Source organism: Anopheles moucheti, chromosome 2 (genome assembly GCF_943734755.1).
Source record: "Anopheles moucheti chromosome 2, idAnoMoucSN_F20_07, whole genome shotgun sequence".
NCBI lineage: Eukaryota > Metazoa > Arthropoda > Insecta > Diptera > Culicidae > Anopheles > Anopheles moucheti.
In genome coordinates, this window is record NC_069140.1 from 79,287,853 (window position 1) to 79,303,126 (window position 15,274).

The window sequence follows — 15,274 nt, forward strand, 5'->3', positions numbered from 1 at the left end:
ATAATCTTCATCGACTATCTTGAGAAAGGAAAAACCATTAATTGCGACTACTATATCAAGTTATTGGAGCGTTTGAAGGACGAAATCGCCAAAAAAACGGCCACATTTGAAGAAATAAAAGTTTTGTTTCGTCAAGACAACGTACCGTGCCACAAATCAGAGAAAACAATGGCAAAAATTCATGACTTAACTTAGGCTACGAATTGCCCAGATATGGCTCCTAGTGACTATTTCCTCTTCTCAGATCCCAAAAGGATGTCCTCTGAGAAGAAATTTTTGTCGGATAAAGAGGTATTCGCCGAAACTGAGGCCTTTTTTGGGGCAAAGGACAAATACTACTACAAAAATGGCAACGAAAAATGCATCCCTTGAAGGGATGTATGTTGAATAAAAAAAAAAATTTGGCCAAAAAAAGTGTTTTACTGTCATACGCCATATAATTATCAGCCCACCTGTTAAACAGTGTTAGGACTATTTTTTTAAAGAAACATTAAGAAAGTGTAATGAAGTTATTCGAAAAGAAAAATTCGTTGCAATAATCAAACTTCCATACAGGGTATATTTCACAATCGTTTCTCTCTTTTTGTTGTCGGCGCGTTAAAATTATTACATTCTCGCACAGCCCCAGCTCAGGCAGAAATATTACCCTCCAGAGACCGAGATCAATACTTTTATTAGTTCATTCGGAGTCATTTCAACGCAGAGCTCACCCCGTTCGTACGCGCCATGCTGCAAGCAGCGATTATACCTAAGGACAATTTTATTGATTGATTGATTTGGGACTTTGGGTGGGTTTGTGCGAAACCAGACGCGTTTGCGTTCGATTTCCCTTCTGACCCGTCTCCGTCAGTGTCGGCACAAACGATAGAATTGAATTTTCTCCTTATTCCACTGGCAATAACCATCCCAACACAACAACAAAAAAACACCCCTCCGTCATCGGAAATGGAGCCCGGAGATGGCAAACTCCATGGAAAATAACTTTGAAGTGTCTCTGCTGGACCAATCACCGAACACCGGATCGATTTTGCTCAGTTTTGACCGAGCAACGGTACGGTGAGGGTGGTTTCAATATGTGCCGCAGCGTCCCTGGGAGCGTCTCGGAAATCAAATTCATTCCTTTCATCTTCGACCAGGACCTTGATGCGTCCATCGTCAAGGACTCTGACTGCATGCAACAGGGTTAACAGAGGAACGAACGAACATATTTCAAACGTCCGGCGTAATGGATTGCCTTTTCCTATCGGGATCCTTCTTCACGGGGTTTATCATAATTGGAAACCTACATTTTATGCAACCTTTCACAAAACCGAACTAATTATCAGTGCCTAGCGCAGTCACTGGGCGCAGTCCGAAAAACCCAACCGTCACGCGTAGACGTCGTGTTGCCACAAATACATTCCCGGGGCTGTTTTTACTACCAGCGAACCCATTATCAGCTCGTTCTATCAGCGAAAAACTTCAAGCCCGCTTCCTGCCTGCGTTTTGTAACACATTTGGCCAGCGTGAGCACAGACGACTCGGTCGACGACGCCACCGTACGCCTATTTGACGCCAAAACGGTCATTATCGTAATTAATTTATCTTAATCGAAGACTTGCTTCACAAGTCGTTTTCCGACGATCGAACGAATAAAACTCGAACCCGGCAAACAAAACTGCTCGACCAGTTCCGAAACCATTCTTCAGGCCCACCGACACTGAGTATCCTTTTTATTGTACGACAAACATAAATTCTCCAAATTTTCGAACATAAAAGTCTCCAGCTCAAGCTCCACGTGCCGGGCGACGGGCGTAGTCAAAAAGTTAAAAACAGTCATAAAAAACAATCAGACTTTCGAGTGTGGCGGCCGACCGACGGAAAGCAATCCAACAACAAATCCAGCACCATCCAAAACTTCCATCCAAAAAGCGCGAAACTTTTGCCGAACAAATGTTTTAATTGTTTATCACGCAAAAACAAAACTATGTTCAAGGCAAATGTCAGCCGGCGGGAAAAGCGCTATACCGGGTCGGCCCACCACCTTCCCAATGTCACCGGATAGGGGGGGACGGTAGGAAAAACCAAAAAAAACCACACGAAAACTTTCGCCTTTTCCGGATCGCAAGAGGCGTAAAATCGGAAAAGCGAATCATTTCTCGATCCACAGCCCTGGCCGGCCGGCCGGCCCCAGCTAATAGCTTCAATCTTCTACAGCCCGCTCACGAAAGCTCTTAAGATGCGCTTAATGCATCGGAAGGGATGTAAAATAAATAAACAACTTTTCGGCCACCCCTCCACCCCACCCGGGGACACAATGGGAAGGGGTGACCGTGAAGCAATTCGTCCTTTGGTTTTGATCCCCAGCCCGGAAGCCGATCGGCCGTGTGTCGTAAATTCTTCTGGCAACAACAAAATACCACCGACCGTGGATGGGTGTTTGTGACAAACGATTGTCAACGGGCACGGATTGGTAAAGAAGAAAGAGAACAAAACTTTGTCAATAGACAGAAAACGTTCAGCCCTCACTCAATTGCATTAGTGGATTTACACAATGCGTAGCCTGGGACTGCTGGGAAGGTGAGTGGTGAGTGGTAAAAAATAAATAAAGAAAATTGTGTTTCTTTTACGATCTCAATGTCCTTCAACTGCGAGCGGATTGAAAACACTCAACGCAACTCTACAAATAAACATAAAATTTGCTAATAAACATTCTTATCGCTGTAATGCAGCAGTATGGCCCTGTTCCTAATCCTTGGGTACAAATGTAAGAAGACTTTTGTTTCCCAAATCGTTGAGTCTTTTTTTGTAAAATTGCTTTGATTTTTATTCATAAAAAACTGTCACAAATATGCTTGTAGCTACAATTGTATTAATAAAGCGAATTTCAAGGCAAATAAGCTATTTGAGACCATTCCATCGAAGATTCCGACATTTGAGGATCGAACATTGAACAACCCCATTAAACATCCCTCAGTCAATCAGTCCTTAATGCACGTCTTGTGGCACGATCTACTTATGTCTTTCATAGGCTTTTGTTGGTTTCGTTTTTTTGTCTTTGAAAAGGACATTGAACCGCTTCAAGTCAACACTTTGGAAGCGATTGAATAATTCCTATTCGGTTGACCTACGAATAAATTGTCAAATATTATCAAGTACCGTATTTTAGCGTGTATAACGACCCCCTTTTAGGTCAAAAATGACCGAAGTCCAATTAAGGGGGTCGTTATACAAGGGCTATACAACTTTTCGCTTTCGCTTTAAGGATTAAAGGTCGTTTTGTTGAAATAAAAAAATGGATGGATAAGACAAGGATGAATCTGTGGTTTAATAATGTTTGGAATAAGAGACTTGGAGCTCTTATGAAAAACCAGCAATGCTAGCACTGGATGCATTTAGAGGTCATCTACCAGCAGAAGTTAAACAAATTGTTGTCCTCAAAATAAAACGTTTCTGGAAGTCATTTCTGGAGGTCTAACCAGTCAGCTGCAACCACATCCGTTTAAGGGTATGATAAGAGAAGAATGGAGTAAGTGGATACAAGAGGCTGATTCGAATCTGACTCCTTCAGGAAGAATAAAAAATCCACCATTACAGATATATGTCAATGGGTCCTTACTGCATGGAGACGTGTCAGTGAAGCGATTGTCGTCAAATCCTTTCAAAAATGCGGAATCAGATAGTGATGACGGGGATGATGACAAAAGTGTGTTGAAGTGGTGTTTGAAGACACCAGTGATGACGATATGAAAGAGTATTATGAATTGCAATGTTCAAAATAAAATGTAACAATAAAATTGTTCTAATTGTTAAAAAAAAAGAAATAAAGTCTTTTTTTCAAAAAATCTTGCTTAATTCATCTAGGGGGTCGTTATACACGGGGAGTCGTTATACACGCTAAAATACGGAAATTCCAAAATGTATTAATAAATCCATATTAAACTAATTTTCTTAATCTTCTTCTAAATTTTCTGACTCAAAACCTTGTCATGCTTACAATAAATTATTCTCCTTTCAGTAAGTCCAAGCATTTATGTTTAAATAATATTATTTACTTCTTTAGATGTAGCAAAGTTGCAAGTTATCCAACAATATTCAATATACCTATGAAAACTAAATTCTAAGCTCATTTATGTATGGTAAACAAAGCTCGCAATCCCAAAATTACTTATGCCAAAACTTGCCATCGCATTCTAATTGCAGGAACACACAGTTAAACATTCGGCCTAGCCTCGATTCGAATCATTTCGCTCCACAGATAGAACGTACGCAACAACTCCCATATCCACTCGTTTGTACTTCAGTCTCGACTTGTCCCCATGCCAAAAGCTCGAAAAGCTTTATGAAACACGGCACAGCTATTCGCGGCTTTCATGCTCGTTAGCTTGGAATCAGCATGTGGGCCAGAAACCAAGTGCCCGAAACCCTGACATGGCATTCATTAGAGATAGAGTTGGCCGGAATCCGCCCGGAACCATTGTTGTGTGGCGTGCGTCAGCGCTGGGACAGGAGCGAGTGTGTAATCTTTCTGCCCTCGGGAATGCATCGGGTACCTCATGTCGCAAGCGTACGGTTCACCAGAATGTCCTCTCTATCGAGCCGGAGGAAACAAAAGGATCTGCTGCTCATTCTTCCAGCGGCGTTACGGACCTGCCGTAACGATAGGAAACACACTGCCGCCGTCTGTCAGGAACGGTCCGGCCGGAAGCGATTCAACATCTGCTGGATGGTTACACGCGTACGATGCTGGTAACCCCTTTCCAACCAATCAATTCGACTTACAGTGTCCCAAGAGGGGATCTTTCTTCAAGCCGAATGCATTGGAATATTCTTCCAAAATTGAAATAAAACTCAACAGAAATGAATAAAAATATTAATTCACATTTTATCTTATCGCCACCTATTCAAAATGCATAAAACACACCCTCAATAATAATGCTGGTACCAGCGTACCGATTCCAATCCCCGAAATTGGGTCCATAATTACGCTAAATAAATTGTGCGTTCGTTAATAGCACATAGCACACTCATTAACCGGGACCCCATACGTCCCGATACGGATATGATGAAAAGATCTGGCCCCTCTCTGCTCGCCAACCCACCACTATTGGGCTAGGTGCTGTTTATGTGAAATAAATCTTTATAATTATAGATCGTTGTCGGATGCGCCGCCAACCGCGCGTTTGCTTAATGTGTTAACCCTCACACACACCGAAATATACGCGTGGCCGGCCATCATCATCACACCACCGAACGAACGATCGTTGATAATATCATCCCATTTTTTACGCCTTTTCGATCCGGCTGTCCGATCGGTGGAGAAGCAAATCATCTCATCCCTCGCGATCAATTTACCATCTGCTTTGCGTTATGCCATCGCGCAACTAAAAGGGTTCCACCGTGCATGATGGAACAGTTGCGCGGAGGTTGGTTTTTTTCTAATCCCCTTTCTGTACGGTTATTTTATTTTTCCTTCTAACCAAGTTCCATGTGAACCTTTCCGGACCAGCAGTACGGCCCATTTCAAATGCCTTCCAAAAGTGCTCATTTCCAGCCACAAAGACACAAACTCCGAGCATACCTCCTGGGGGTCACTTCTCTAGGCAGTGTGGAGCAAACCTGCGCCACATATGTTAGGAAGGCCTTCAATCGTTCGAAGAAAAAAAAACACAACAACCTCAACTGAGCTACACGTACGCAGGAATAACACATGCCACCAGCTCGGCAAAGATGCAAATGAAACGCAAATTTCGGCCAAATTACTTCAGTATGTGTCGACTGAGGAAGTCGGCTGCCTCGAGTCCCGAGACACACACACACACACACACACACGAGCTCGAGTTTGGTTAACCTTCCGTTTCGTTAGTTGAAAAATAAACCTTCCCGTGCCAGAAAGGCTGGGAAAATAAAAAATATGTTTGCCTACCCATCCCGGACGGCTAGGACGACCACACGGCAAGCGGATGCCACCATGCGGTGCACACACACACACACCGGTGCTACACAAATGTTTGGCAACCACTTGTTTTACCGTTTTGTTCCCACTGTGAGGATTCTTTCACTCTCTGCTTTGTTGCAGGTGCCCTCCCTCCAGCCCAGAAGTGTCCCAGGACTATTTTGCAAAAGCAAGCCAACAGTTTTGCAAGTACCACAAACTAAAAACCCGGTAGCCGAAACAGGGAACGGGAGAGAGAAAACATTGTGTATCGCCGGACAGGAGAATGTGGTTTTCAAATTGGTGTGGCCAACAAACGGCAGCAACAAAAAAAAACCATCCAGATTCCAACCTTCTTCTCACGCGAAAAGCGTCCCATGCCCATGGAGATGTATTAAGGGGCGAAGGAGAAAAAAAAACCCTCTCAACATCCACCAACACGGATGGGAAAGGAAAGCGGAAGCATAACCGCTACACATGGGTCTTATGTTCGCAACATATGGTTCCATTACAGGGCCACACATTGCTAGCGACGGAGTCGGAGAAGTTAATTTTTAAATGATACGGAAATAATTTATGAGACACATCAACTGTATCTTCATTTCAGGGTGAACTGCGCGAAGAAGACGAAATTAAAACGATAAATCTACGATACGATAGCATACTCCATGGGTAAGAGTTAAGCTCTTAATACACAACTTTATGTAGAAGTCGAACTTATGTGTTATTTAATCATACGGACGATATATTCATGATCATAAAAAGACACCCAGCATCTTAACGTATTGATTAGTGTACTGTGTAATCGACGTAAGGGAATGGGAACTCTGGGATGGGATTCAGTAAGTCTGTGAAAGTTGGAACTCCGAGACCTCCTGGATAAGTCTAGCCTCTTCCGATTTAAATCGGATATTTCACCATTCCAGACACCGAGCTAGAAAAAAAGTCCAAGAAGATTTTGAAAGTTGGAACTCAACTTCGAGACCTCCTGGATAAGTCTAGACTCTTCCGATTTCAATCGGATATTCCACCATTCCAGACACCGAGTTAGAAAAAAAGTTCAAGAAGGTTTTGAAGGTTGGAACTCAACTCCGAGACCTCCTGGATAAGTCTAGCCTCTTCCGATTTCAATCGGATACTCCACCATTCAAAACACCGACCTAGAAAAAAAGCTCAAAAAGGTTTTGAAAGTCGGAATTCAACTCCAAGGATATTCCGAAGTAAACTCTGATGCTTACTCTTGAACTCTTCCGATTCCACTCGGATACTCCAAAATTCTCTATTCCAAAAACCCCCAGAGTAGACTCCGCAAGCTCTGAAGAGTTCTGAACATTTCCGATTCGATTCAGATACTCCAAATTTGTCCATTCCAGACAACGACTGAAGGAAATGCTTCACTGAGGCTTCCAAAATCGACTTCGATTCAACTTATTGATAGATTCAACCCATTCAACTCCAACTCCATGGATTATTCCATGGAGATTCAACTCCGTGGATTATTTAGAACTCTTCCAATTGGCCTTCAAAAATGTGTCATTCTGAGGACAGCGGCTCATCTTCAACCGTCATAATAAATCGACAAGATTCTGTGAAGTCCAGACATGATCCAAATACACAGGAGTTCCGACCGAACTCCCGCAGAGTAAGTGCGATTTCCCTCGCGTCACTAAATCACCAAACTTCCATCATAATCCCCACAAATGTAACCTCTTAAAAACAAGTCAAGGATAATCGAACCCCGCATAAATAACAACCCACCCCCTCTGGCCGGATGTTTCCAAAAATAGACATAATTCCCTCCGCTTGGTTGCGTCATATCCTACCAGCAACCAGCAGCACAATCTCTATCCAGCTCCGAAAGAGAGACCGGAGACCGCACCGTACAACATCAGCACCTCAGTAATCTATTCCACTCCAATTGTTACCACCAAAACCACAAACCCATCGGATGCCATCCCAACCCCTCTCCCTCCCCGTTGCGATTAATCGTGGTTCGATTTTTATTAGCACACACAGCAGCAGCAAGCTCAGGCAGCCCTGCTGCAAGAATAAATCGTTCCAGAACCGTACAATTTACACGCGCCCCTCTGTCTGTCACACGCACGTCACCATTTCCGGCAGTCATTTTTCTAATCACCACCAACATCTTGACATTGGACGCACAATGGCGACAACACCGCCACCGTCATTCGGGTTGTTGATCGGGCGACAGGACACAGGACGGTGTGGCGGGAGGGGGGGAGAGCAAAGGCACCCCTTTTTACCGAAGATAGCACCGAAAGCTCCGTCCGTGATTCCGTGAAGAAGATAAGCGCTGAGGGCCACCAGCCACGGATGTGAACCGGCCGGATGCTTTCAAAACATTATTGTAAAATTTTACCGCATTGCGGTTGTTGTGACGGTCGATGGATTTTTCTCGCTTTTCCCCAAGGGGGAAGAGGGGGGGACAAATGTGCACTCACACACACACAAACACTGGCACGTACACAGGAAGCCATCGAATTCGTGTTGTGTGTGTGTGCGTCACTTACGGAAAAAAGGCGGAAAAGCCAGCCCAACGATTTTCGCTAGTACCCCGTTTTCCACACTTTTCCACACACACACACACACTGTTAGGTGTTGTTCCGACGCACTGCAAGGAAGCACACACCCAAGAAGAAAGAAAGTCGGCCTCGCATTTTTCCGCGGCTTTTCCTTGCTTTCCTTTTTTTCCATTTCGCATTTCGAGATGTCATTTGAGAGCGGCCGTCGTGGGGCCCGCGCGTTTTTTTTTCTTCTGAAAGCTTCCATTTCAAATCCCCCCGAGTCACGTCCACAGCCGAAAGCTTTTCCCCGCTCCGCTCCCATCCTTGGGATGGGTCCACGTGCAGTGCCATTTCTTCTTTACTTTCTGGCCACGTTTCACCACACCGACGATGGCTTTTCATTCTACCCATACCAGGGCCCAGGTCTCTCACAGTCCCGCGGTCCTTATCGTGATCTGGCAGCGGCACGGTTCAGCGGAATGTTTCATCCGGTGCGAAGATTCTACCGACCCCCCAAAAAAAAAAAACCTATTAATCTTCGCTCATTTGCTAGCTGTCAATCAATGCGGTTGATGATGACTGCTTCCTTGCAGATTCAGGCCGGGAAGCGGCAAGTGAAAATTGTGCCACTAATGTCGGGAAAATCCATGGCCAAACAAACAAGCAAAAAAACGTACCGCAACCGAACGCTGCCAGGATAACGCTTGATGGGCAATTTTGTACCACCACCACCACCACCGCCACGACTGGGGAAAATACTTCCAGTTGCTGCTTCCAAACTGACCCTGCTGAAGGCAGCGTGTCGTTGGTGAAAAGTTTGTTTTTTTTTTTGGGCCCCACAACAACACGCGTCACCCATTGCCCAATTAGGGATGGCTCGGTGGCCGTGCCAAGCTATCTACGTCAATCTACGCGAGACGGAGACGGTTTTTATTCCCGGCAAGCGTGCCCTTTCTCATGCGCAACGGTTTCGCCGGCGGAAAGAAAGAAAGGCCGGTCGGGTATCGGCGAAGGCGAACAAAAAACCTTGGGCTAAGCGGTTAAATGAGTGCCGCATTTGCCAAATGATAAGCTGAAACAGCTTTGACCAGGGAGGGGGAGGGAACTATATTAGCCTTGCTCGGAACAGAAAAAAAAGCGGCAAAAAATCGAACCCGACATGCACGGTTCGTTGTCAAAACTGGCACTTTTCTGCTAAAGGAATGGCAAATTGAAATTATCATCAATATGCAAATGCGCAACAACAACAGCAGCAGCCCCGCAGCGCGAAACGATACACGGGGTTTCGGCTAGTTTTGTGCCTCCTTGTTCTTTTTGGCCCTCACCTCTTCCCTTTTCCCGCATCCCCAAAATGATGCGTTTTCATACAGCTTTATGCTGGGCCATAACCCATTCTCTGCAATCATCAGAACCTCCCGTTCATCCTTCCGATATTGCTCAATGCGTGTAAGTGTATCCGACGCCAGCGCGTTTGGGGAGATACACGGCACCGGAAGAAAAGGAAAGCAAAAATAAGCCAACACACACATAGTAAGCTCCGAATTGCCCATCACCGTTGGGGTTCAGTGGCGATTGACACTAAATAAACACGCACACCACGGGCACGAACTTACGCCAAATCAGAACGCCATGATTATGGAAATGAGATCGTGGCCCCCACCCCACCTCCATCATGTTACGCGTGTGCGTGTGCCGTGATGGTTATTTGATGTGGCCGATTTAAAGTTTCGACAGAACGTGGAAGACTTCCGACGTACCGTACCCCGGGGGCGGAAAGGCGAAAGGACGGCCTGTTCTAATTTGGGTTGGGGCGGATAAGATAAAGTTATTCAAGTGCAGATAAATTGCCATACTAGATACACTTTTGGGCGGAAATATGGCTAATCCATTAGGAGCTTTGGAGGGAAACAGTACCAGCTAGAACGATTTTATTTCCATAAAATAGTGCTTAGAGCAGCATTAGAAAGGAAACTAAATAATAAAGTTATCAACATTTCGTACGGAGCATCGAAAAATGTTAGCGAGAAGATCGTAGCTAATATAATTTGTATCGTTGGTGCTAAGGAATAATGACCTCCAGCCAAAAACAAACCCAACGATCTCGCGTAACAAGGAGTAACTAACTTTCTTCTGCCACTACAGTACCGAATTTCAGTAAGAATTTAAATATCTTACCCACAAATGGATAGTTAATTTTCAGCCGATCCTCTCGCTTGTAAAGAATAGTTCCACTATCATTCAATACCTTCAGCGCCAAAGCGGGAAATTGTATCGCAATCGGTAAAAAACTGCCCAAAAAAGAACAAATATAAAGCGACAATACTACATTTATTGCTTGTATTAATAATAAAAATTAAAAAAATAATATTAAAGAAAAGAGTACACAAACAAAAGACTTATATGAAATGATCCGCAAAAAAAGGTTCTCACAAAAATAACTCTCTGCCACTAACAACCGCAATAGATGGCAAAGAAAAGCTACGTACTACATTCCATGCATTAAAGGTACGCAAAAATGTGTGAAAAGTATTTAAAATACAAAATTGTTCTATCGATTCCACATCAATAAAGCATACGAATATTTTACTCCGAAAACACAAGACCGTCACCCATTATTTGGGTGACACTTCTTATGCATTGGTACTATAATGTCAAGAGGAATAGACCTGCAATTTCTGGCCATTGGTGCTATAATTTACTCTTGGTTTATTTTAGTTGAAAAATCCGCCCTGGGTTAAGGTGACACAGTCCACTGGCAGAATGTTTCACGTCACCCATAATTTGGGTGACACTTCTTATACTACTGGTATTATAACGTCATGAGGAATAGACCTGCAATTTCTGTCGATTAGTGCCATTATTTACTCTTTATTCAGTTTAGTTGAAAAGTCCATCCTGCATTGAAGTGTCACAGTCCACTGGCAGAATATTTCACGTCACCCATAATTTGGGTGACGCCAATACGAAACATATTAAATCAAATCGTATTAAATCGAACGTAGATCGTGTAAAAGCAAGAGAATTCAATCACACCAGTACAATTCTCACTAAGAAGGTAACCAAGATCCAAGCTCTCATATCGACATGATACAGTCTCTTATTAAAGCAAAACAATCTTACTCGTTATTCGTTTCATTTAATTATATTGCACCAGATAGGTAAGTTCGATAAAGAATGCTCTGCCGAGAAGGTTCAACAATTTGAAAGATCCAGTTTATCATCACATTCCATTCAGCCAGGATTCCTTTTTTTCATTTCAAAAGCAGATATAAGAGACTATATTACCAGAAGGTACAGGCATCATTTTTCACCCAAATCTAGACACTCAACTCATCGGCTTTTTGGAACAAAAACACCCCCTCACTATCGATACAGCACAATCCGGGAACAAACGCCACAAAAGAAATAACGGTTGGTAACGCTTCTTCAGCAACCTCCTTTTGTACTCTTGTACGATTTGCTTCTTATCCTATCCATAGCACGCCAAAGCCTACGAATTGCAGAAGATCCACACACACACACAAAGAAAAAAGGAACGCTACACGAAGGTGGAAGCACAAAAAAAGACCCGCCTCACCGCAATGGAAAGGATTTTCCCGGTCACCGGTCGGAGTTTTTTCGTTTGCAAACGGGGGAAAATAAATTTCAGATCATTATCACGGTCAGTGGAGGATAGCGTCGCCTTACAGCTAAACCGTGCCGAAACGAATGCAGAAAATAAAGCTACAACTCAGCTTCATACATCACCCGTTTGGGCTCCCTTCGCCATGAACGACGCAACGCAGCGCTTTTCAGGGATACGCTTGGAGGGAGATTGGGTGGGGGATTGGGACAGGAAGCTTGGGAAAATGTTGTTCTTCCAGCTGCCGATTTTACCGTACACACTGTACACTTCCAGCGCACATACACCATACACACACACACACACCAAACCGATCCGATTTTACGGTGACGATGAGCTGCTTGAAGCTGCCAAAGCTTCAATCGCACCACCCGTTCCGATGGTGTGAATTATTCATCAGGTTTTCGGATGAATCGGAAAAGCTTTTCGCAATCGTTTATGATACACTTCCGGGACACCAGCAGCGTCGCTAAAGCCGCTGGATCGCTGCAACAACTGGGAGCAACAACATAAAAAAAACACAAGACGACACTTTAAAAGCATCATTCCCGTAAGGATTGAACGGTTTTAAAGCAAAAAAAAAAATCTCACTCAACGCATAATTCATACACTTTGGTGAAAAAAAATATGAAACACTACCTTTAAGACTCACGGAATCGCATTGTGCTGCAAAACCTTTTTGTAACCCTGTTCCCGAAAAAAAGCTCTCAAAAGAGACGAGAAACACACACTTAAAAGCTTCCACTTCCACAAACTCGCGGTGCGTCGCTTCATCAAAGGATTCGCTGTGGAGTACAACTCCTTAAATCAATTGCCATTTTATAGCAGCCTTCTTCCAGCACACAGAAGGAAAAAATAAAGGGCAGAATCCTTTCCAAAGGCCATAATTCTATTACGCGACGCAACCAGCCAATACGCATCACGGCCGGGGCACGGTGCTCATTATGCGCGCGAGCGAACGACACCAGTACCAACACACATCCAATCTGGAACGATTTGTTGCCAATGGTAGCGTAATTTGCGTTCAAAAGTCGTGTCTCCACTCTTCGTGGGGGAGGGGAAGGTTTAACCTCCCAGGCAACGAAACATTTCTACGCATCCCGATATTTTCCCGAACGGGGACATCCAGCGCTTCTTGCGTCCATTTTGTTTTTTTGTTTTTTTGTTAGACTTTTTACCCAAAGGATCACGACTTCTAGTGATGTGTGATGGCGTACTACCTTCAGCAGGGGACAGAAGTTGGGTGAGACACAATCGCCCTTCTTCGTGATGTCGCTGAAAGTCTCTAGGAGACGATGGCAATAAGGTTCACAAAAAAGCGTTCCCATCAGTGCTGCTCCGGAAAAGCGGGGGGTTTGGAAGACAATGTCGAAATTGAATTCAAGAGCAAGGATGAAAATTTATGTCACCATGTGCTTGAGAGAGATGGAAGGCGCAGCCTTACGGTGGGGGGGGTAACACACATGCGTTCGTCGATATAGCTGATGTACTGACTGGTGTGGGAATGTTCGATCCTGCGACATGCCCCATGCGAGCAAGTGTCTGTGTGTGTGGATGCTTTAGAAAGTTCACATCGTGGAGATGCGGCAATGGAGCCCAAAACTCCCCGATGCTCCAGTTTTGAATATTCTCCCAAGGAACATAAGACGCTTGTACAACACAACCCACAGGGGGGGATGAAGAGGGGGGTGCGGGGTGGTCTTGAATAAAATCTTAGCATAAAAGATTTCGAGACAAGATTCCACCTCCGATACGCTATCTTCCGAAAGGTTGATGAGAGGGGTTCTCCCCTCAGAGACGAAGTCCCCCGCCATGCATGTGGCTTTCTTGGTGATCTCGAAACCGGGGTTGTACGGAAAGTCTCTTTCCCGCTCCCCGTCTCTTCCACAACCGCTTTTCCAACCACCACCGTAAGGGCCGTCATTTCATTCTTTTCACCCAATGCCATGGTAGGACCACCATCGTCAGCACTTTTCTGTCGGATCGCCCTTTGTGCACGGAGAGAGCGCCCAAAGCGAATCCCTATCGAAAAGCACACTCCACAAAACCCCGTTTTATCACTACGAAGAATGGTGTGAGAAAACTAGAACATTGCAACACCCGAACACATTGAAGGGGTGGGTGAGTTCTCAACTTCACCGGGAAGAATACCGGGTGCCATGGCGTCTGTCATGGCCGGAGGGGTTTTATTTGAGCCCATTCGCTCCAAAACCTCCAGCAGCTACGTGCTGCTACTCTGCTCGGGGCAAAACCCAACCCTGTCTTCTTCCGAATCCACAAAAAGCATGACCTCCAACAAGCGTCGGGTGCAAGCAATAGCAAAGCTGCACTTTGCGTCACACAATGCGACGAAGTTTCTTGCACTTGCAAAACAGCTTTCCACACAGAGAGAAAGCACTTACTAACCTTCAGCACAAAAGAACACACAAACACAGTGAAACAAAGGAGACTCAACACAGCGCTTCACCGACATCAAAAGGACGCTTCGGAATGGCAAAAAGGATATTTAATAAAATAGTTTTATTTGATTTTAATCAAGAATTATTGCGCCCTGCGTACGCCGGAGAACGCCGTACGCCGGAAGTCATGTGACTATGTCACTAACGTCCGGTAAAATGAAACTCTAAAGTGATCAGAGAGAGAAAGAGAGAGTGAAAAGTCCTTGTTTCAATTTACCATTTGCGTTTGGTCTTCCGGGCCCCAACAACTGGGCATGGCAATGCGTGGTAATGAAAATACAAATTGGAAAGCCTCGGTTTCGCATCGTTTCGCAGGACATTTGAGCCATCCTCGAGCAGGCGAGAAAGTTTGTTTGATGCTCGCTTTACTTCGAGACACAGAGGTAAAGCAAATTTCCATCTCCTCACGAACTCCCGGGTTCCGGGAAATTTTTTTCCCCACCAAAACCATTCACAAACGCCAGCGAGGTGTGAGTTAAGCGTTACAGATTACATTCAGCACTTACCTGTTAGAATTGGTGTTAAAAGTCTTATCAACAGCGTTTGTAGATTCATTTTGGTATTCCTGCGTAGAAGGGAGAGAGAGAAAAAAAATGAGAAGGGAAAACAAAAATGATTATTGCTGATATATTACTATGGGGAAAGGGAATTGTGTTTTTCTTTTTTTTTTTGAGTTGGGGAAACCGACCTCTGCCGAACAATAATTCCTGTAAAGCATACTCGAGATTAATGATGGTGTTTCGGGGGAAAATCA

At 44.4% G+C, this 15,274-nt stretch overlaps 1 protein-coding gene across 1 annotated transcript in view; it reads right to left on the minus strand.

The window, feature by feature from the left end:
* The window catches only part of LOC128297559 (nephrin-like), a 77,691-nt gene extending 62,621 nt beyond the window's left edge, over window positions 1-15,070 (minus strand). Inside the window, exon 1 of the mRNA XM_053033231.1 lies at window positions 15,027-15,070. The gene's annotated coding sequence lies outside the window, so the exon portion shown is untranslated. The remainder of the gene's footprint in view (window positions 1-15,026) is intronic.
* Window positions 15,071-15,274: the final 204 nt, after the last annotated feature.